Raw genomic sequence first — 22,668 nt, forward strand, 5'->3', positions numbered from 1 at the left:
GATTTATCCATCCTTTTGTTGTTAAGCATTTCAGTTGCTTCCAGTTTTTAACCTTTATAATGAACATCTTTGTCATGTCTTTTTAAATTTTTTATTGAACCATAGTTGATTTTACAATATTTTATTAGTTTTAGGTGCACAGCACAGTGATTCCATGTTTTTATAGACTATGCTCCATTTAAAGTTATTACGAAATAATGGCTATATTTCCCTGTGCTGTACAATATATCTTTATTGCTTATTTATTTTGTACATAGTAGTTTGTGTCTCTTAATCCCATACACATATTTTGCCCCTTCTCCCTTCTCTCTCTCCACAGAAAACATTTTGCATTATTTTAAGAATTTTAGTTCTCGAATTGACTCCATTAAGATTTGGACTCTCTGAAGATGATTAACGTGATTCCAGTCTTTCCCCATTTGGTATACTCATTCTATCATTACACTGGGGAAAAAAATCAAACACGCTTTTCTTTGCTCTCTAAATTTATCCTTTCGTTAATATTATTCCCTTATGACTTATCGTTCTTAAATTTCACTTAGAATATATTTATTTGTTTCAGATTTTGAAAGATGCTTTATCGGTTGCCAGCAACTCAAATATGTAACTATCTTTTGCCTTAGTTAGAATCTTATTTAAGGCTGAAGTCTTGACATTCAGAGTGGTGTTTTTTAGTGAGGAAACGAAGTTTTATGGTTGTAATGTTAGAGTGGCTCTGAGGCTTCAGAAACTAATATTTGCAAATGATTTTCCAAAGGAAAGTTGTTAGTGGAGTGAAGAAAGCTATCATTTTGTTTCACTTCAGAGTTGTCTACAAAAGAGAAAGCAAGTAGCAATTTCTAGAATAAGCAAAGGGAAACGATTAGCTCCAGATAATGAACACTCTGCATTGTCTGTGGAGGCATCATATGGAGAGCCTGTGATGGGTGTCTGAAGAAGCCTTTGGTTCCTTGATGTTTACAGTGCAATCTGTGGTCATGTGTCAGCCAGTGAATATAAATGCCAAAATTGCCATGCATTAGCAGGGTTGTCTAGAAGAACCTAACTATAATTTGGAAAATTCAAATAAAAAACAGATCCAAAAGAAAGGAAAAACAAGTCTTTTTCATTTTGTTCATTTGTTCTTGATTTTTGTTTTTTCTTTTTTGGTTACTGGCCACTGTCTCTTTGTACAAGTAAGTCAGTGAATTTGCTCCCATGTCTAAAGATTTTGGCAAGGCTCTCTCTGAACAAGAAGTGAAAGGCTCTTAATTTCTCTGGTTGGTAACCTATGACTGGCTGGGTCTTTCCAGAATCAGCCTGTCAGCACTCACCTATAACTTGCTTCAACTATTGCCTCCAAAGCCAGATGATAAATAATTAATAAGTCCCCAAGATTTGTGTTTCACGTGGTTTAGGGAAAAAAAAACAACAAGAATATAGAAAGATTGTGATTCGATGCTTCAGTTTACACAGTTAGTTGTTAATATTACAGGGTAAATGCCCAAGAGTTAGAATTATTGATATGAATATTTAAATGATTTTGCTTCTTCCAGGAAGCTTAGCTTATACAAAATGACAACATCCATCTGTAAGATCATAATTTATCTGTTACCAATCAGTTACTTTCATCTTTCTGAATGTTTTTAAAGCCTACTTAGAAGCTGCCACCGGCTTCCTTTTTGTCTTGGGTAAGCTTCCTAGGCCTCAGTTTTCTCTTTTGCAAAATATGGAGTTTGGACTTGGCAGGTGGTCTCTGGCTGGCTCCCTGAAGTAGAGCTCTGTGGTTCCACAAGAGTCCTTCATAGCTCTGCCCACATCAGGAATCTCCTCCGTGGACTTTCTGTGGATGAGATTAGGTAATCAGGAACCAGATGCCACCACCACCACCACGATACTAAAGCCTGTCTTGAAATTCCAACTGGATCCACATTACCTTAGCTTAAAAGCCTCTTGATGCTATTTTCCAAAAGTGATGTGATACATAGTTAGTAACCCTGGAAACCTCGCTGACACCAGCACCTGTGCGCTCCAGACCTTAGGGCCACTTTGGAAGCAGCCAGGGTCTGGGCAGCAATGGGGCTAAACCTCTATGGCTTGTGATAGCCTTTGCTGGAGGGGCAACCAAAATGCTTAAAATAAGGGCTCTCTTTTCCATTGTACGTACTCGTGAGAACTACCAATCAGCCTTTTCAGTGTTTGGGGTGCTGGGTTGTTTGTGATGGTGGTGGTACTGTTTTGCTGTTATTTAATGTATGTCTGCAAAATACAAATCAGAGACAGTTTTACAGTTGACTTTAAAAGTGAAAAGTCAAGTAAAATTTTTCCATTATTAGATTGCCGTGTAAGATAAGCCCCTGATAATTGCTGTATATTGAGCTTCAAAGAATTCAGGTCATATTGGAGCGGGAGGACAGAGGGTTCCACGAGGGGATTGTTCCCATATAAAAGACAAGTGGAACTAATGTGTTTGAGGATTATAGAAAATGTTATCTGGAAGCACGTGCAGAGTTAGTAGCATTGGGGGTGGAGGGAACAATGGGAATATGGAAAACCAGGCAAATGGAAGAATGATGCCGTTATTAACTTCAGGAAAAATGAAGAAAAGGTGTATAATTGTAATATACTACCTGCCTCTACAATGAACAGTATTTGCATCGAGTATTATTGATTCATCCAATGAGGGCTTAGGTGGGGATGTAGGGATGGTAGAGTGCATGTGAGTTAAGTCATCTACGATGACAGGATGTCAATAGAAAATGTCCAAAACTAATAATCCAAGAAATGTTAGTATAAACATATTCGGAAATATGGAAGGAAATATCAAGAAGAGTTGGTCCATCTGAGAACCACCAGTTTAAATGTATGAGCTTTGCAATGACGGAAAGCGTTTTACTAATAGGAACATAAATTATATTTGAGAATGAATGTTTTTCGTCTCCTTTGAGAAAGAACAAAATCATTTCTTTCTTCAAATTTTTATTGGAGTATAGTTGATTTACAATGTTGTGTTAGTTTCAGGTGTACAGCAAAGTGAATCAGTTATACATATACATATATCCACTCTTTTTTTAGATTCTTTTCCCATGTAGGTCATTACAGAGTATTGAATAGAATTCCCTGTGCTATGCAGTAGGTTCTTATTAGTTATCTATTTTATATGTAGCAGTGTGTATATGTCAATCCCAATCTCCCAGTTTATCCCTTCCCCGTTTATCCCCTGATAACCACAATGAGGCATCACCTCTCACCAGTCAGAATGGCCATCATCAAAAAATCTACAAACAATAAATGCTGAGAGGATGTGGAGAAAAGGGAACCCTCCTACACTGTTGGTGGGAATGTAAATTGGTACAGCCACTATGGAAAACAGTATGGAGGTTCCTTAAAAAACTAAAAATAGAGCTACAATATGACCCAGCAATCCCACTTCTAGGCATACATTCAGAGAAAACCATAATTCGAAAAGATACATGCACCCCAATGTTCATTGCAGCGCTATTTACAATAGCCAGGTCATGGAAGCAACCTAAATGTCCAGCAACAGAAGAATGGATAAAGATGTGGGATATATATACAATGGAATATTACTCAGCCATAAAAAAGAACAAAATAACGCCATTTGCAGCAACATGGATGGACCTAAAGATTGTCATACTGAGCGAAGTAATTCAGAAAGACAGATGATATCGCTCATATGTGGAATCTAAAAAAGGGTACAAATGAACTTATTTACAAAATCATTTCTAACCTTTAAAAAGTCACCTAACCTGGTTAGTCCAGATTTCCCTCATCTGTAAAATGAAGGAGAAGATGATGTCAGGGTGGATGATGAGACCTCTTCTAGGACCTTATTGCCTGATTATTTTATCCCATTCAAGTCTAGAAAGCTGACATCGGCAGAGCATTAACTTCAATGTTCAGGCAGAGCAAGCTTTGTAGGCTTTTAAAGAGGATAACATTGTTTCTTAAATCACTTTCTATAATTAACTTTAGTATCAGTAATCTATTCATGTAAGAAAACAGCTACTTTCCATGAGAAAGTTTTATATGCCTTTTCTTTTTATTTTGCTCTTAAGTTTGGCTTCAGTATTACTACCAAACTTGTGACATTCCTTTTGAAATGTCAACCCCTTAAGAAAAGAGAGTGTTATTTCTTTGTCTTAATCTTTTTATATAACCATGATTTTACCCACTAGGCTAGCAAATATAAGTTGTAGGTAAGGTGACTGAGCAGCGCTATCCAATAGAAAAATAATGTGAGCCACATATGTAATTTAAATTTCTAGTAGCCACATTTTTTTTTTTTTTTTTTTTTTTTTTTTTTTTTTTTTTTTTTTTTGCGGTATGCGGGCCTCTCACTGTTGTGGCCTCTCCCGTTGCAGAGCACAGGCTCCGGACGTGCAGGCCCAGCGGCCATGGCTCACGGGCCCAGCCGCTCCGCGGCATGTGGGATCTTCCCAGACCAGGGCACGAACCCGTGTCCCCTGCATCGGCAGGCGGACTCTCAACCACTGCGCCACCAGGGAAGCCCAGTAGCCACATTTTTAAAAAAAAGGAAAGAGAAGCAGGAGAAATTAAATTTAATATATTTAATGTAACCCAATTAGCACAAATGTTATCATTTCAATATCTTATCAGTGTTAAAGTATCTCATTATTGTCAAATATTAATAATTTCTAATGATATTTTTCACGCTAGTCTTCAAATTCCAGTGCGTACTCTACACTTCAGCACATCTCAGTTTGGATGCTACATTTTCATCAGACATACTTGATCTGTATTTAGATTTTATAAAACTTACACTTGAAAAAAGTAGATTCTCCTACACAAGTTGTCTCAGACATACTTAGAAGTTTTCCAGTATTTGAGCTGAGTAATGGTTTTAAATTAAAATTTAAATTAACTAACATTAAAAATTCAATACCTCAGCCATACCAGCTACATTTCAAGTACTCAGGGGCAGCATGTGGCTAGTGGCTACCATGTTGGACAGCAGGCGTTATAGAATGACTGATGTGTTCAGTGATTTCAGTGGATGCTCAATATCCAAAGAATATCCTTCTCCCTTAAGGGTAGAGATGGGAGAGAAGGATGGTTGACTCTCCCTTCAATTGGTGGTTTGAATGGTAGTTTTCAGTACCTATATGTGACTACAACTATATGAGGGCAAGTGGGCATGAAAAAGTATGAAAGAGCTACTTCTGCTAAATGATTTTTTTTTTTTAGTTAAAAAATAGGTGGGGAAGAGGGGAAGAGTTCGTGTTTTTGCTTTTGATTTTTTTTCTGTGTGTAAACCTCAGCAGTATATATCACTAAAGTACAAACCAGTAGAGCAAGTATTTAGGATATCAGAGAACTATAAAGAAAGAAAAGAAGAAGAGTAGTACGTTTGGCACAGTTTGGGTTTACCCAGAAGGAGACCTAAGGCAAGGATTCAAGTACAAGCCATTTATTTGAGAGGTGACTCCAGGAAACACCAGTTGGGGAATGGAGAAACGTGACAGGGAAGGAAAGAAGCCAATAAAGTGGAAGCAAGTTACCACCAAGAGCCACTGAAATTTAATCCCACCGGGGAGCTCTGGGAAATGACTTGGAAATGTACCACAAAGTTCTACCAGCACAGAGAGGAGGGAGCTGAGGTATTTATGCACCAGCTTCCTCAGTCACTTGTTCAAGACTGCTCTCCAGTGGTGGTAATTCCTCCTTACCCACACACAGTCCTGATTCTAGTGGTCAAGAAAAGCCATTTACTCCAAGAAATCCAGGTGCTGGCAATTGAAAGTCAGGACAGTGTATACTAAAATGATATGGGCTAGGGGGGTATGGGTGGGTAATGGACAGCATCTTCTGCAGACACTCTTTGACTTACAGTGTAGAATGTATTGAACAAAGGACAAGAGAGGTATATTTCAGATCTGTGAAGCTTTTTCAGAATGCATACTCAGTTTTCCAACCTTCTCCCCTTCCTAGACCTGAGATCCTGATAAAGTGGACCCACTTCTCCCTGTCCTGAGATCTACTGATAGAGGCATAAAGACCAAGGAGCCTTATAAACTTGATTCACTTACCTGTTAGTCTAAAAGCATTTCATACCAATGTCTATCACAACCAGTTGCTAGAATTTATGGGTCCAGCCAAAGGATATGCAGTGTTTTCCATTTTGGAGTTTGGGCTCTGAGAAGCCGTTTACTATCCACCAAGGTATATCATCAAGTTCTGTCATTTTTGATATGTTTTCTCAATATATTAACAGTTGGTCTTTTAACTGACCTTAATATTATTTGTTGAATTCATAATCCATGTCATCTTACCACAGGGAAAACTATGTGGGGGCTCCCAGCTTCTAGAAACCAAAACAAATAATTTCTCTTAAGAAAGAGATTTTCCAATCTGAACTTTTAATAAAGGGAATTTTCACTTCTAGTTTTCAAAGACTACTGAAAACAACTTTGGAGAATACTAAAAAGAAATTAGAGATGAATCAAGTAAAGTAATGAGGCATTTAATAATTATGCAATGAATTGAGAATTCTGGGCCATTTCTACCAAACAAATAAGAAAAAATATGAAAAGATATGATTCATATATATTTCTCTGTTCTGTGCAATGGTACATAAAATAAATATCTAAAAGTTCACTAGATCCAAGATAATATGATTGTTTTTAAATTGTAATGATAAGTTCTGGCCATGCAATGTTAAAAATAGTCCAGTGGGGAATAATTGATGTGATTTTTCCCAGTAGTTCAAAGCAGAACAAAACACAAATCCATGTTTGTGTTGATTATGTGACTGTTTCAAACTAAAAATTATCCAATTTTTATTTTTCACTACCTTAAGAGAGCAACATGAGATGGACCATTAATTGCTGACCCAGTTATGTTCACTTTTCCTTTGAAGATTAATTTTTGATTTAAATGCTACAGAGTTTCCTTTCATTGACCAACGTGAGGTCATGTTGTAGAAACGGGAATTTGCTCAGCATGAGCCTTGTGGCCCCAAGCTGTTTCGAGCTGTCCCTGTAGTATTCAGGTGCTCTAGGTTGTCCAGAAGCTCATCCTTTGTTTCTGGGACCCAGTGGAAGCCAAGGTTGGTGTGCTCCTTCCCACCCCTACCTACCTTCTCTGGTCTAAATGCAAGTTTTACACTGTCTGGAATGTTTTAAATAATTATTTGATAAATGAAATACATGATATAATAACTATTAATATTTATTGACTACTTACTATGCTCTGGGTTCTTTTATGCTTTATCTCATTTAATCCTCATTCAACCCTTTGGATTAGGTACACTTACTATTAGAGTTTTGGAGATAATGAACCTGAAGCTTAAAGATTTAGTAAATCTTCCAGGGTCACCAAGCTAGAAGTTATCGTAAGTGAATCTGCTATTTAATTTCATTTATTAGATTACTAGGAAGAGAAAATGCTGGGGAGTTTTAATCTCTTGTAATCTCCTATCCTGCAATTCCATTATTCTGCTCCTTAATGAGACTTACATGTATATTGGTTGTTGTACAAACTAAAATTAGAACTTAAAACATTTTATATGTAAGCAGAAGGTTCTCTAAGCATGATTATTTGCTCCAATAAAAACTGAATGATTGTAAAAGTCAATTTAGTATTCTGTGATTTGTCTTATGTCAGCCTGGACTCTGTATCATTTTTAACCATTCAGAATTCTCACAAAAACTAGAAGTAAGTTATTTATGATTCTGATTTACTGAATATGTTCTAAGAAAATGCTTACAGGTCAGGCTATAAATAAAATATGTTATTTTATATTCATCACTCCCCCTACAGTTATCACAAATTCACAGAAAATTCTGCACACTTGTAAATTAGGAAAAAATATAAAATTTTTTAAAAGCCTGAGTCATTGATCATCTCAAGTGTAGCTGAGGAACCAACATCAGTGAGTTAATTAAGTTACTAGAGCTTTTCCAAGGAAAATAAAGTTAGCTATTGTGAGCATCTCCTTTAAAAATTTTTTGACCTCATAAAAGTTAGTTGTTATTGTGTGTCTGCCTCTATGTATAGTAACAAATCTCCACTTAAGAGATCTGGTGCATAATTAAAGTGCACTTTAGAATGAAACAAAAAATAGCAGACTCACAGATACAGAGAACAAACTAGTGGCTACCCATGGGGAGAGGGAAGGGGGAGGGGCAGTACAAGGTTAAGGGGAAAAAAGGTTATTATAGGATTATATGGAATCGTGTGTGAAACTTTCAAAAATTGTAATCACTGTAGGATTAAAGAATCTTTCAGGGGCTTCCCTGGTGGTGCAGTGGTTAGGAATCCGCCTGCCAGTGCAGGGGCCGTGGGTTCGAGCCCTGGTCCAGGAACACTCCACGGAGCAACAGGTCCCACGCGCCACAACTACTGAGCCTGCGCTCTAGAGCCCGTGAGCCACAACTACTGAGCCCGCGTGCCACAACTACTGAAGCCCGCATGCCTAGAGCCCGTGTTCCACAACAAGAGAAGCCACCACAATGAGAAGCCCATGCACTGAAACGAAGAGTAGCCCCTGCTTGCCACAACTAGAGAAAGCCTGTGCGCAGCAACGAAGACCCAACGCAGCCAAAAATAAATAAAATAAATAAATTTATTGAAAATAAATAATAATAAAAAAGAATCTTTCATTCAAAAAAGAAGAAGTACCTAGTCCATATGGCTGACATATATTAAGTAATAAATTATGATTTTGGCTTCATTTAAAAAAATAAAGTGCACTTTAGTAACACCCGGAGTTTGACATATTTCAAGTTGTCAGCAAAGCATTGAGAGAGCACAGATGACCAGTTTTTACCCAACAACTCAGATGAACCTTTAATATTTTGAACTTAGAGGTCTTCTGGTGAAAAAATGTCAGTTGGTTTGCAGTGCAGGTTATCACTTTGTTTCCTGAATGATCAGTTTCTACACTCCTGAAGTCATCCTACTGTGAATTTGTTTTTATCCCCTGAAAACTATTTTTATTGTCCAGACTAAGACTGTGTCCCAGACAACATCTTTCCCATCCCCAACAAATATAGTATTACATGGGTTTCAGGATACATCTGGCAGTGGTAAGACAACAATAATACCAATAAAACTTAACATCTGTATTGTGGTTTTTATATGGCAGGCTCTGTGCTAAGTTCTTCACTGTGAATTACCTCATTTAATAATAAGACAGGATATTTCCCTCTGATGGGTATTTTTTCTCAGTGACTCCTGCAGTAAGATAGCTAATAGAGAATGTGGGTGGGAAGGGGTGTACAGGAGGTTTGAGGAGAGATATAAAGATATGAGGTCATCACTTGGACAAAGGGAAAGCGGGTCCAGAACAGAGTAGAACAGGTGTTCTACATTATGCTGAGTGAAAAAAAGCCAAAGGCCAATCTCAAAGGATTGCATACTGCATGATTCCATTTATATAACATTCTAGAAATGACAGAATTATAGAGATGGAGAACAGATTAGTGGACATCAGGGGCTAGGGAAGGGGAAGGAGAGGGGAAGGGGTTCATTCGAGCAAAGGGATCATAAATTCAAAGTGAAAACAGCTGACTTGTGAGATTTTTCTCTTAGCCATGTTCCCATGATGAAGTGGAGGCATAGGAAAAGAAAATTTTGTAGGCCACATTCTATGGAGAAATGGAAGAGCAAGGGAGCTAGCAATATTTTTAGAGGAGTGCTTATAATTATGGACCATGTGATCTAGGCTGGGTGAGGATGGAAGTGAAGCCAGGAGGGGGCTGATGGGTATTAAGAAAGTGACATCTTTGAGATCAGAGGTGGTGCAATTTCTAGGAGTGACAAGGGCCAGAGTAAGACAGTGGGAATGTGTGTCTAAGAAGGACTGGAGGAAAAGGAGGGTCAATGGAGAAGAGGGGAAAAAACAGCCAACAGGCCAGAGTTTTGGGTGGATTATCCTTGTGAATACTAAAATTCCAGTCCATGAACAGATATTTGTACACTCATGTTCATAGCAGCATTATTCACAGTAGCCAAAATGTAGAAGCAACCCAAGTGTCCATTGATGGGTGAATGGATCAGTAAAATATAGATAAGTACATACAATGGAATAGTATTCATTAATGTAACAGAAGGAAAATCTAACACATGCTGCGACATGAATGACCCTTGAGGACTTCATGTTAAATGAAGGTAGCCAGTCACAAAAAGACAAATGCTCTATGATTCTAGTTATATGAGGTATCTATAGTAGTCAAATTCAAAGAGACAGAAAGTGGAATCAGGGATGCCAGGGCCTCAGAGGAGGGGAGAATATTGTATAATGGGTACACAGCTTCAGTTCTGCAAGATGAAAAGAATCCTGGAGATGGATGGGGATGACGGTTGCATGACAATGTGAATGTACTTAATGCCACTGTACTTTGTAAGTGTACACACTTACAATGGTTAAAATGGTAAATTTTATGTTATGTGTATTTTACCACAATTTTAAAAACCCTGTACATGAAAAAAATAAAATAAAATTCCAGTGCAAAGAGGATGACTATTAGAAGCTAGGGGAGCTAAAGAGGGTGATAAAAGAGATGAACAGAAGTTTGGCAGATGAGGCCAGGAGAGGGGAGAGAGAGTTATCCATCCAGGTGGAGAGAATCTCAAAAAATAAGTAGTTTTTGAAGGCGAATAGGATGAAGTTAGGAGTAAAGGTTGGGAAGTAGCAAGATGGAGTACGGACACCCAACCATCTTCTGGCCCTGAGGTATGTGGGTTTAATAAAAATGTAAAAAAAAAAGACTTGATCACAGTTCAGAGAAATCACAGTTCAGAGAAAGTAGTGTCCTCATAGGGCAGCCAGCTCAATCAAAGCAAAAAGGTGGAGGATCAAGGGAGTGAAAGCATCATTCCCAGAAGAGATGGAAGCTACTAGACAATTTGATTTACATTTCCGAGAGTCATAGAAGAAGGGTTTGAGGAGCAGGACATGGGTAAGAAGTTGGGTTGGAAGCTCCATAGAAGTTTTTTAATAGCCAAAAACTGGAAATAGCCCTTATGTCCATCAATGGGTGAATAGTTCAACTCTGATGTACCATAGAATACTACTCAACAATGAGAGGGAATGAATTACTGATCCATGCAACTTTACAACCTAGATGGATGTTAAGGACATTATCCTGAGTGAAAAAAGCCAATCTCAAAAGGTATGATTCTGGGCTTCCCTGGTGGCGCAGTGGTTGAGAGTCCGCCTGCCGATGCAGGGGATGCGGGTTTGTGCCGCGGTCCGGGAAGATCCCACATGCCGCGGAGCGGCTGGGCCCGTGAGCCATGGCCGCTGAGCCTGCGTATCCGGAGCCTGTGCTCCGCAATGGGAGAAGCCACAGTGGTGAGAGGCCCGCGTACCACAAAAAAAAAAAAAAAAAAAAAAAAAAAAAGGTATGATTCCATTTATATAACATTCTAGAAAAGACAAAATTAAAGAGATGGAGATACATAAGTGTACATCAGGAGTTAGAGAAGGGGAAAGAGAGGGAGAGGGAATTCCTTTATGGTGATGGAATATTTCAATATTTTAATTGTGGGTAGTAGTTATATGACTCTATATGTGTGATAAAATAGAGTTGTTGTTTTTTAAAGAGACAATAAAAGGAGGTTTTTTTATTCAAAGGTATAACTGGGTAAGTAGATTTGTTTACAACCATTCTTGTGAAATACTTTTTTAAAAAATACAACCAACTTCTTTGCAAATAGCAGAAACAGACCTCAACTATGATGACCTAATTTTTGGTGGATAATGTACATGATTAGGCAGAAATAGGCAAGCTCACACTGGTAGATCAACTATCTCAGTCAAAACTCCGTTTGTGACCCCCGCTTCTTGATCGATTTCTGTTCCCACTTCGTCTTCTACCATCTTGTCGGCTTCCTGACCCACTCCCCTGTGGACTCTGTCTACCTGACCGGCTACACCGGCCACTTGACCAGCCACTCCTCTGTCTGGAATTAGAAGATGTGTTTCCATCATAATATTCTTCAATTTCAGGCAACTTGGCTGGCACTGAGAGTATCCAGTCTGAATCATGCCACTCTTCCTGTAACCTTTCTGACTCAGTGTGGGAACATCAAAGCAAATGCCCATATTTCCTTTTAGGAGGCACATTCTGGTAGTTTGGGACACAGCACTACTACTCAGCTTTCTGTTACGTTCTTTCCAAGCACAGCTAACATCCTGTATTTCTTCTGGGTTTTCCAGAGTCATGGTCACAAACCCCTTATCAGAGGTGATTAAAGAACATGGTTCAAAACTTGATGCGCCAGAGATGTGGGCTAATGCTGCAGCCAGTGCATCCACTGCCCCTTTTTCTTCTATCAGTCTCTGGGCTGATGGTCGGAAAAAATCAATAGCAGCCTAAGAAACGAAGCCAGCGACCTGATGGCATCCATGCTTTTAGATTTAACTAAATCCATTGTAGAAGGAACACCTACACGTTTAAAAGTAATTCCTGCTTTTTGTTCCACATATCTCAATTGACATATTAATTGACATATATTCCACATATCTTTCTCTTGGTTGATAAAAACATATGCAAATCCCTGTCTGGCCAGCTCTACCTGTGCATCCAGAGCGATGAATATAGGACTCAACATCCTGTGGAGGTGAACTCTGAATCACCAGGTCAACCTCAGGAATGTCCAAACCACGGGCAGCCACATTGGTTGCCACCAAAACTTTAAAACTACCCTCTCTGAAGCCTTTCAGTGTAATTTCTCTTTGTGACTGTGTGATGTTGCCATGTAAACACTGGGCATTCTCTTTTATGTGTGGATTCATGGCCATTTCAGTTACATTCTTTTTGGTCTCACAGAAGATAATAGCCCTCCCTTCAGACCTGCTGTAGACTTGAAGGACATCTCCAATAACTGCTGGCCTCAGATTAATGGCACTGGACGGTCAGATGTTCCACAGTAGTTGCAGCCTTTTGAGTCATTTTCCCAACAAGGTCAACCTGTTCATATCTGGATTTCATGTATTTTTTTGCAACTTTGTATACCCACTGTGGGCAAGTTGCAGAAAAAAATAAAGTCTGAGGATTGTCTTCAGAATCAGTTTTGTAGGATCCGTGGATAATATCTTCAACTTGTTCAGCAAAACCTAAATCTAACATTTGATCCACTTCATCAAGCACAACGTGGTGCAGTTTAGAAAGATCTAATCAGCCGCTCTGCAGATGATCTTTGATACGACCAGGGGTCCCAACCAAGATGTCAATACCATTTTGAATATGATTAATTTGGCTTTGATACGATGTTCCACCATAAAAACACGCCACACTAGTTTCCTACTTATATATTTGAAGTCTTTGGCTACTTGGTTTGCCAGTTCCCTTGTAGGAGCCAAAACAAGGACCTTTGGTGAGTGGCTTTTTTTAATTGTCTCTTGATTTCTTTGGAGTCTTTCAATCAAGGGCATGGCAAAAGAGAATGTCTTTCCTGTTCCTGTCCATGCTTGAGCAATTAAATCTTTTCCTTCATATACAGAACCAAAAGTCTTAACTTGAATAAGAAAGAGATATGTTAGCCCTCGACCTTTCAGAAGCTTTATAGTCTCTTCAGAAATAAGGAAATTGGAGAATGCTCCTTCTTTCTGTTCACGTGTTAGGGTCTCTTCTAGTTAATTATCACTTGATTTGTGAGTAGAGCTATCTAAGGATGACACTCGCTTTGATTTTTTTTCATATTCATCAATATCTCTATTTGACAGATCTTTTCTTCTTGTCTTATGAGATTTAGAAAATTCATCTGAAAGTCTGTTACATCCTTCCTCAGTGTCACTATTTAGCTTCTCTTTCATTTTAGCTCTTTTGGGTTTGGGAGCATCCCGGTCATCTACAACACCATTTTCTATTGTTTCTGATTTCCCATCTGAGTCATAATAGTGCCTTGACTTCCTTCTGTCACTCCAGCATTGTGTAATATGTTTTTGGCTTATCTTGTTTAAATCTTCATAACAGCCCTATAAGGGAAGTACAGGTCCATAATCCCATATCCGAATTCCGTCATCCACAGAGCTCTTTTGCCTCTCCTTCCTCTGGCTGTCGGTCTCCTCCAAAGTTGCCTCCAGCTCCAAAATGTCCCCCCAGAGGAGTTTCCCAGGCATCATTCGCCACCACCGCTGCCGCCGCCTCCCTCTGGGCACGGCGGCCACAACCACCTACGGGCAGCCACCTGTCACAGAGTTTTATACGAAGACATTTTGGGTGTAGTTTTGCCAAAACTAATGATGTCTAAGTCCTATAATCTAGTTGATTGTGTTGTGCCAATCAATTTCTTGTTTTGATAATGCACTATAATATGTAAGATGCCACCATTGGAGGGGGCTGGGAGATGGGTGCATGGGACCTCTGTGTATTATTTTTGCCACTTATTAGTTTATAATTGTTTCAAAATAAAATTTTTTTAAATGAGAGGGGGAAAGTATTAAAAAAAAAATGGTGACCAGAAAAATAAGTGCCACCAATAGGATAATAGGAATCACAGGAGAGAAAAAATATAGGAGGAAATATTTCAATAACGTATGAAGATAAATGTTTCAGACATTTATGGTGACTAGAAGAATAAGTGCCACCAACAGGATAATAGGAATCACAGGAGAGAAAAAATATAGGAGGAAATATTTCAATAAAGTATGAAGATAAATCTTTTAGAATCAAAGAAAGAATGAAATAGCTTGAATTGAAAGTGTTCATGTACTACCAAACTAATGAATGAATACTCATAAATAGACCTAGTGACATTTAAGAATATCAAAGACTATTCTCAAATGTAACTCCAAAAGGTTACAAAGAGGAAGAGCAGATCACTTCCAAACAACAAGAATCATGGTGGCATCAGACCTCTCTACAGCAACAATAGTGTAAGTGGATGTAACCGTCATGAACACACACGCAGTTAACTACACAAACTCAAGGTACAGCAGCAACTGACAGAATTTCAGAGAGAAAACATATAAAGGAACAGTTGTATGAGACATTTTGACACTCCCCTTTGAGACATCAAGCAGGTGAAAATAAACAGTTACAGAAGATCTAAATATAATTAATAAGCTTAATCAATGAGATATGTATACACAGCAAATAATGTTTTCAAATACACTGTTTCTGAATACAAATGGAACATTTGCCCCCAAAAAATATATTAGATGATTAAGGATCAGTATCAAGAGACTGTGTTCCTTTGACCATAATGCAACAATGCCAAAATAATAATGATTGCAAATGGATAACTTTAAAAATCACATATGTTTGGAAACGAAATACATAATACTGAATAACACTTTGGCTGAAATAAAATCTGCTTCAGAAATTTTTGATGTCTTACAAAGAAACTTTATTGTATAGTTCTCTTCATATAAGGCTAGTATTTATTAGGTTTATCCTTAGATATTTTATGACTTCTGCTGCTATATGTATAGATCACTTTTTCCATTACGTATTCTCGTTAGGTATTACTGGTGTATCAGAACCTCCTAATTTTTGTATGTTGATCTTGAATCTTAATATTTTACTGAGCATTCTTCTAATTTTAATAGCTGAGTTATCTTGGCTTTTTCAGATGGTCATGTGATCCATCAAATAATGACAGTTTGTACTCTTCCTTTCCAAGATTTACCACTTTAATTCCTATGTTTCTTTGCACCAAATATTACTTCTACTTTGAATATTGGCTCATCCTTGTCTTATTCATGATTTGAGTTGAAAACTTCTAATGTTTCTTCCATTTAATGTACTATTTCTGGAAAATACTTTATATCATATTAAGTAAGTTTCCATACATTTCTCTTAATAAGAATCAGAATGGGTACCATTCCCAACCTATGGCTTAGGTCTCTAAGAAGCTGGCCGCTCTACCTCTCTCCATGTTAAGTCAGAGAAAAAGAGAGAGGATCTGGGCTGCACATACTCAGCCCTTTTATGGATAAGACCTTGGAGTAGCAAACGTCATCTCCACTCAACATCTCAATGGCCAAATATTCATCACATAGCCATATCTAGCTGCAAGGGAGGCTACTGATGATTAATGCTTTTCACTCAACAGCCCGTGCCCATCTGAGACACTAATATCATAGAAGTGCAAGAGAGCAGATGTTGGAGGACAGCTAGCTACACCAGATAATCATATGTTGTATTCCTTTAATTTGTTAATGTACTGAAACGCATTAACACATTTTTTTAATTCCCCCTAAAAAGGAATTTTAATGTTTCATTCTCTGGAACAAACCTGGAATCTTTGGTAGATACTAAATATCAAATTTTATTTGTTTGACTGATGTAATGAAGGAAAGACACAGTGTTCTAAATGTTTATCTAAATCTTTTTTTCAGATGTATAATGTACCTTCTTTACAGTAATGCCCTTATTTTCAAGGTACATATCTGATTCTCTTGTCAAAAATGTATTTGACCTCTTTACTGTTGTTACTCTTCCTGTTTTCACACTAGGTACTCAAACCACTTCTCAAATGAATATTTTACCATTTTGAAATGTATTTACTTTTGAGGCTCCCTCCCCTGTTGGTCCAGGAATAACTCCTGGAAAGCTGTAGAATGGAGAGAATTGTGAGATGTGCTTGTGCATAAAATATAGCACACACAGTGCTGTATTAAGGTTTGGGGTGAGACATTCACCAGCAGTCTGATAGTTGCTACCCTCATTTCTCCCTGCGTGCAAACTTTCATTTACACAGAAAAACTGTATTTGAAAATATTCTAGGCCTACGGTCTTATTTCCAAAGTTCATTGAACATTAGCTCTTTACTCCATAGGGCTTCTGTCATAAAGTCTGGTCTACTTTTCCATCTGATGCTGGGCTAGACAGACACCTCAAAATCCTTTTACTTGAGGCTTCCCTGGTGGCGCAGTGGTTGAGAATCTGCCTGCCAATGCAGGGGACACGGGTTCGAGCCCTGGTCTGGGAAGATCCCACATGCCGTGGAGCAACTGGGCCCGTGAGCCATAATTACTGAGCCTGCGCATCTGGAGCTTGTGCTCCGCAAGAAGAGAGGCCGCGACAGTGAGAGGCCCGCGCACCGCGATGAAGAGTGGCCACAGCTTGCCACAACTAGAGAAAGCCCTCGCGCAGAAACGAAGACCCAGAACAGCCATAAATTTTAAAAAAATATTTTTTAAATCCTTCTACTCTTCCCTCTTAAACTCTTGAATCTATCATGGATTGAAAACGAGTGGCCCAAAGACTAACTCCAGGTGCTTTCCAGTTAAAAAAAACAAACAAACAAACCTTTAGATGGATGTGTGTTATTTTCTTCTCAAATCATCTCATTTCCTATTGTCTTTTCACCGGGCTTATATTTAGATTCCTGGCCTGGCAGCTGTAGGATCTGAATTTATGATTCTCTGCCAGGAATAGCCCAAGGCAGCCATCTCTCTGCATTCTAAGCCCTGGACTCTTTTTTTTTTTTTTAACATCTTTATTGGAGTATAATTGCTTTACAATGGTGTGTTAGTTTCTGCTGTATAACAAAGTGAATCAGTTATACATATACATATGTCCCCATATCTCCTCCCTCTTGCATCTCCCTCCCTCCCACCCGCCCTATCCCATTTAACACACAACTCGTCTCCTCTATGGGGAAGATTTCTCTGCCCGCCTCTCTTCCTCTGTGGTTGGTTTGCCCTGTGGTTCTCCAGAGTCAAGATAACCCAAACACAAGGCACTCTCCTCCTAAATACACCTCCTCACTTGGCTGTCTCAGTTAAGATGCATCCAGAGAGGTAGACCAAATAACCTCTAATTAGACTCTTAAGCATTACCAAACAATAAGTATAAAAAACCTATAAATAAGTTTTAAACTTTTTTGGACATATTTTTAGACTTACAGAAAAGTTGTAAAACAAAACCTTCTTGTACATCCTTTACTGAGCTTCCCCTAATCATGAACACATTTTCTAATGTTAAATCACCCTCACCTTCCTAGGATAAATCCTCTGGGTCATGAAGAGTTTTTACTATATTGTTAGAATCTATTTGTGAGTGCTTTATTTTTGCATCTGTGTTTGTTAAAAATAAATTTTAAATGAATGCAGAAAGTGATAATACTTTACATTTCTATGGTACTTTGCAGGCTTTATAAATCATTTCACATACATTGTCTCACTTGAGAATAGATAATAATCAGGAACTGACTCTTTAAAAAAAAGTAGATATTACGTGTATAAATAAAAAATATCTACAAATGGAAACTGCAGGTTTCTCTTAGTATTGACTAAATTCTAAAGGGCCATCCATGGAACTAAAGTAAGGATTAGGGGAGAGAGGATGCAGAGAATTGAAAAAGGATTTTTCCTCACATGAACTTAGGAGGAATTGTATCACCCTCCAAGATGCACAGGAAGGATGGGGCCGCCAGCCCTGTAAAATATCTAGCCCTTTGCTGGTTTTCTAAACATTCTATTAACACAGTGTTTAAACAGCCTGGTTTTGAATTCATAAGTAAAGGATTTCCTGGTTATTCAACATTCTTTGGCTTTTTGAACTTTTGTTTTGATTCCTTACTTATGTACCAAATTAGATGATGGCAATTGAGCCCTCTCCCGGGAAAAGGAAGCACTAAAACTACAGGCTGCTCCTGCTGTTTAACTGGCAGCAGGGCCCTGTGTGTCCTGGTCACACGTTCTCTTGCAGGGCTGAAGAGTTTTTCCAGGATACACGATAATTACACAGCAGCGATCACTCAGAAGTAGAAAGTGCCTTTGGGAGGAAAATAGATGGTAGGCTGGCATCATTTTGCAAAAAGAGACACTCTATTACAGTGACTAGGAGTCAGAGTATACATAGAATTGCCCAAATAGCAGGACCTCTTTGTAGATTTTACCCATCCAAAATATGCTTTTTGTTAACTTCTCTTCCCCAAGCCTCAGAGCCTCCTGTGTGTCATAGATCAGATGCTTAAGGCAGCACTGAACTCTGAGGACATCTCTCAGCGGGGCTTTCAGCGCACTCTCCCCCATCACCCCCACTTCTCCCCTCACCCCCTCCTCATGTACACCCTCAGAGCAATTACACTACAACCTACCTGGGGAGAATCTGCTGCCTTCTCTGGGACGCTAGCTGCATCTTCAAAATGAAGCAAAGATCTGGGAATTGTCTGAAAACTAACATTGGTGCACATGTCTTATTTTGAACAGATTAGATCCTGTAGCAGCTTTTGGTCCTGGATTTTGTGCATTGATCAGACTGCTCAGATAATTCATCAAGTCCACTTTGTACCATTTTTGGACACCCTAAATACCTAAATTCCTAATGACTATTTCTATTGGGATAAATGGATACCCTCAGCATCTCTTTTTATCACGCACAGTAATAGCCTAAAGTGCATGGAGAAATATCCCAGAATCCCGTCTATTTTTTACCATCATCAGCCCTAGAAATTCATTATGAATATTGAAGATGAATAAGGTTGAGGTCCAGATGAAAAGAACCGCCCCATTTCCATTTTCACTGTCTTTTCAAGCGGATGTCATATATCATGAAAGCACAACAGTGGGACGAACAACACAGGTAGTGTAACTAAGCACTTAAGTTTAAAATAAATGCGTTAAAGTAGCTAATTATACTTTATAGGAAGAGAAAATGTTTTCTCATGTCCTGAAAAATGGGTGATGGGTAATCTAAAATTTTGTGGATATCCAAAATTTGGTTGCCTATTTTTTTATTTTGAATTTTAGAATTTTATTTATTTTTTTATACAGCAGGTTCTTATTAGTTTTCCATTTTATACACATCAGTGTATACATGTCAATCCCAATCTCCCAATTCATCCCACCACCCCACCACCCACCACTCACCCCCCACCATTTTCCCCCCTTGGTGTCCATACACTTGTTCCCTACATCTGTGTCTCTATTTCTGCCCTGCAAACCAGTTCATCTGTACCATTTTTCTAGGTTCCACATATATGCATTAATATACAATATTTGTTTTTCTCTTTCTGACTTCACTCTGTATGACAGTCTCTAGATCCATCCACGTCTCTACAAATGACCCAATTTCATTCCTTTTTATGGCTGAGTAATATTCCATTGTCTATAGGTACCACATCTTCTTTATCCATTCATCTGTCGATGGACATTTAGGTTGCTTCCATGACCTGGCTATTGTAAATAGTGCTGCTGTGAACATTGGGGTGCATGTGTCTTTTTGCATTATGGTTTTCTCTGGGTATATGCCCTGTAGTGGGATTGCTGGGTCATACGGTAGTTCTATTTTTAGTTTTTTAAGGAACCTCCAGACTGTTCTCCACAGTGTCTGTATCAATTTACATTCCCACCAACAAGAGGGTTCCCTTTTCTCCACACCCTCTCCAGCATTTGTTGTTTGTAGATTTTCTGATGATGCCCATTCTACTGGTGTGAGGTGATACCTCATTGTAGTTTTGATTTGCATTTCTGGTTCCCTATTTTAAACATGCTGAGCTGAAGTTTGAAAAAGCTGTCCAGTTCCAGAGCCCAGTTCTTCACTGTTACTCTCTATGGTCTCTTAATAAAATTAAGGAGATAATAGGAGCATTGTTCTGCCAGGAGGGGCGGAAATTGGTGAAGAAAGGGTTAGGCTACCAAATAGTAAATATGTTAACAGCTCCACAACCCAAAGAGCCTGGTGTTGGTCAGCGAAAGATAGACTCATCTTACAATTAAAAAAAAAAAATCCAAAAGTAGACAACAATATATGTCTGAGAATTTAGGGGAAAAATAAATTGCATCCTATCTGTCTCCTTTCTGCCCAGCACATTATAGGAGCTCAACAAATGTGTTGTTATTGAATCACATTCAGATTGTTCAAGATTTAAATGGAAAAATGAAACTACATTTAAGGTTTCGAAAAGCAATTTTAGATGAGTATTTCTATCATCTTTGGTGGAGAAGAGCTTCCTAAGCAGAGTATCAAAATGATGCCATAGAGGAATATATTGATAAACTGACTACTAAAAAGTATAAAACTTGTCCAAGTCTGAGCATACAGGGTCTTATATAAATAACCCCAAGATCTCATCCTCAAAAAAAAAAAAATCTCATTCTGGAGCCTTGAATAGACATGCTTAAAAAACATAAATTAAAAAAAAACGAAAACTTAGGATTCTGTCACTGATTAAATATCTACAAAGTGCCTACAGCACTGGGATGAGCTTCATCAGGCCAGATTAGTCCAGTATGCAAAGAGGATCATATTTCTGTAAAGACAAAGCCTTCCAACAGCTTTAATTCCTCACGAAACCTCAGACCACATGCAACCATTAGCTGAAGTAAACATGATGAGAGAACAACCATCAGAATTGTCAGTAAATTCTGCAAAGTTGAAATCTAAGTCATCAGTTTCAGTAATTCCCAGAAATAACAGCCAAATCTAAACACTGTGTAGTTTTGTGATTTTACAGTTGAGCCAGCACAAAGGTTTTAGGAATTTAAAAAATCATATAATTGATGTCTCATACACAGACACCATTGTATCTAGTTAGCTTTTAAAAGTATTCATTCAGCCTAAGTGAAATACCATCAAAGAACTTAGGATGGAAAAACTGCCTAGAAATCAAGGTCAAGTGAAAGCCCTAAATAACTTCTAAGAGACTTGCAACACCCTGAACAAATATAATCTGGTCATTCCATCTCGCTGACTGACCTCAGCACGTGAATAAGGCCAGCTTTAAGCAGCTGAAGTGGTGTTTACTTTTGTCCAGAATCTATACCCTAATTGTAAATTTGCACTTTAATTTGTAGTAACCCCAAGTAATAGGATATTTCCACGTCGAAGTGGGGCCCATAAAGAACGTTGCAGGCATGGGTTTGAATTGGGGTGATCCCTGAGAACTGTCCTAGTGAGATCGATGTTCTAATCTGTGCATCAGCCACAGTGGCATGTCAAGTAGGCTCATGTGGAGCTGATATCAAATCCTTACTAAAGACCCCTTACAGAGGCCCCTGCACTGCTCACCAAGAGGCTGTGCCTCAGAGTGTCATGAAGAACAGGGACAATGACCCAGATAACTCAGACTGAAGAAAGGTACCACTTCTGCTTCAAAGTGTCCAGTAAGACACTTTGCAGTGAGAGTATTAGTGGAGGTAAAACCATCCTGGAATGATCCATACAGCCTGTATCCTCCCTGTGCTTGGCGTGAGAATACACAAACTGTTTATATTGAATTAGGTAAAATAAGCAGAAGATAATTCTGAGACCATTATTTTATGTTGGCAGGTCATAATAGAGCTTGTTAAGAAGAGTCCTTTGGCATAAACAGACTCACAGATATAGAAAACAAACCTGTGGTTACCAAAGGGGAGACAGAAGGCGGCAGAGACAAATTAGGGGTATGGGATTAACCGATACAAACTACTTACTATGTATAAAATAGATAAGCAACAGGACATATAGTATAGCACAGGGAATTCTAGTCATTATCTTGTAATAACTCATAATAGAGAATAATCTATGAAAATGCCGAATCACTATGCTGTATGCCTGAAACTAATATAATGTTGTAAATCAACTATATGTATATATATATATATTTTTTTTTTTTTTTTTTTTTTTTTTTTGCGGTACGCGGGCCTCTCACTGCTGTGGCCTCTCCCGTTGCGGAGCACAGGCTCCGGACGCTCAGGCTCAGCGGCCGTGGCTCACGGGCCCAGCCACTCCTCGGCATGTGGGATCTTCCTGGACCAGGGCA

The 22,668-nt window shown here is 38.5% G+C and overlaps 1 protein-coding gene and 1 pseudogene across 2 annotated transcripts in view; one reads left to right on the forward strand and one right to left on the reverse strand.

Annotated features, from left to right (window-relative positions):
• RNF150 (ring finger protein 150) overlaps positions 1-22,668 on the forward strand; it is a gene marked incomplete at both ends in the record, with an annotated part of 250,070 nt that overhangs the window by 135,878 nt on the left and 91,524 nt on the right. The gene's annotated exons all lie outside the window — the stretch shown is intronic.
• On the reverse strand, positions 11,781-14,092 carry LOC307055363 (ATP-dependent RNA helicase DDX50-like; annotated as a pseudogene). Its single transcript has 2 exons — positions 14,000-14,092; positions 11,781-13,888 (listed from the first exon to the last, which is right to left on the reverse strand). The product of its transcript is annotated as an ATP-dependent RNA helicase DDX50-like (transcript).

Source organism: Hyperoodon ampullatus, assembly GCF_949752795.1.
Source record: "Hyperoodon ampullatus genome assembly, chromosome: 1".
In the NCBI taxonomy this organism is placed as follows: domain Eukaryota; kingdom Metazoa; phylum Chordata; class Mammalia; order Artiodactyla; family Ziphiidae; genus Hyperoodon; species Hyperoodon ampullatus.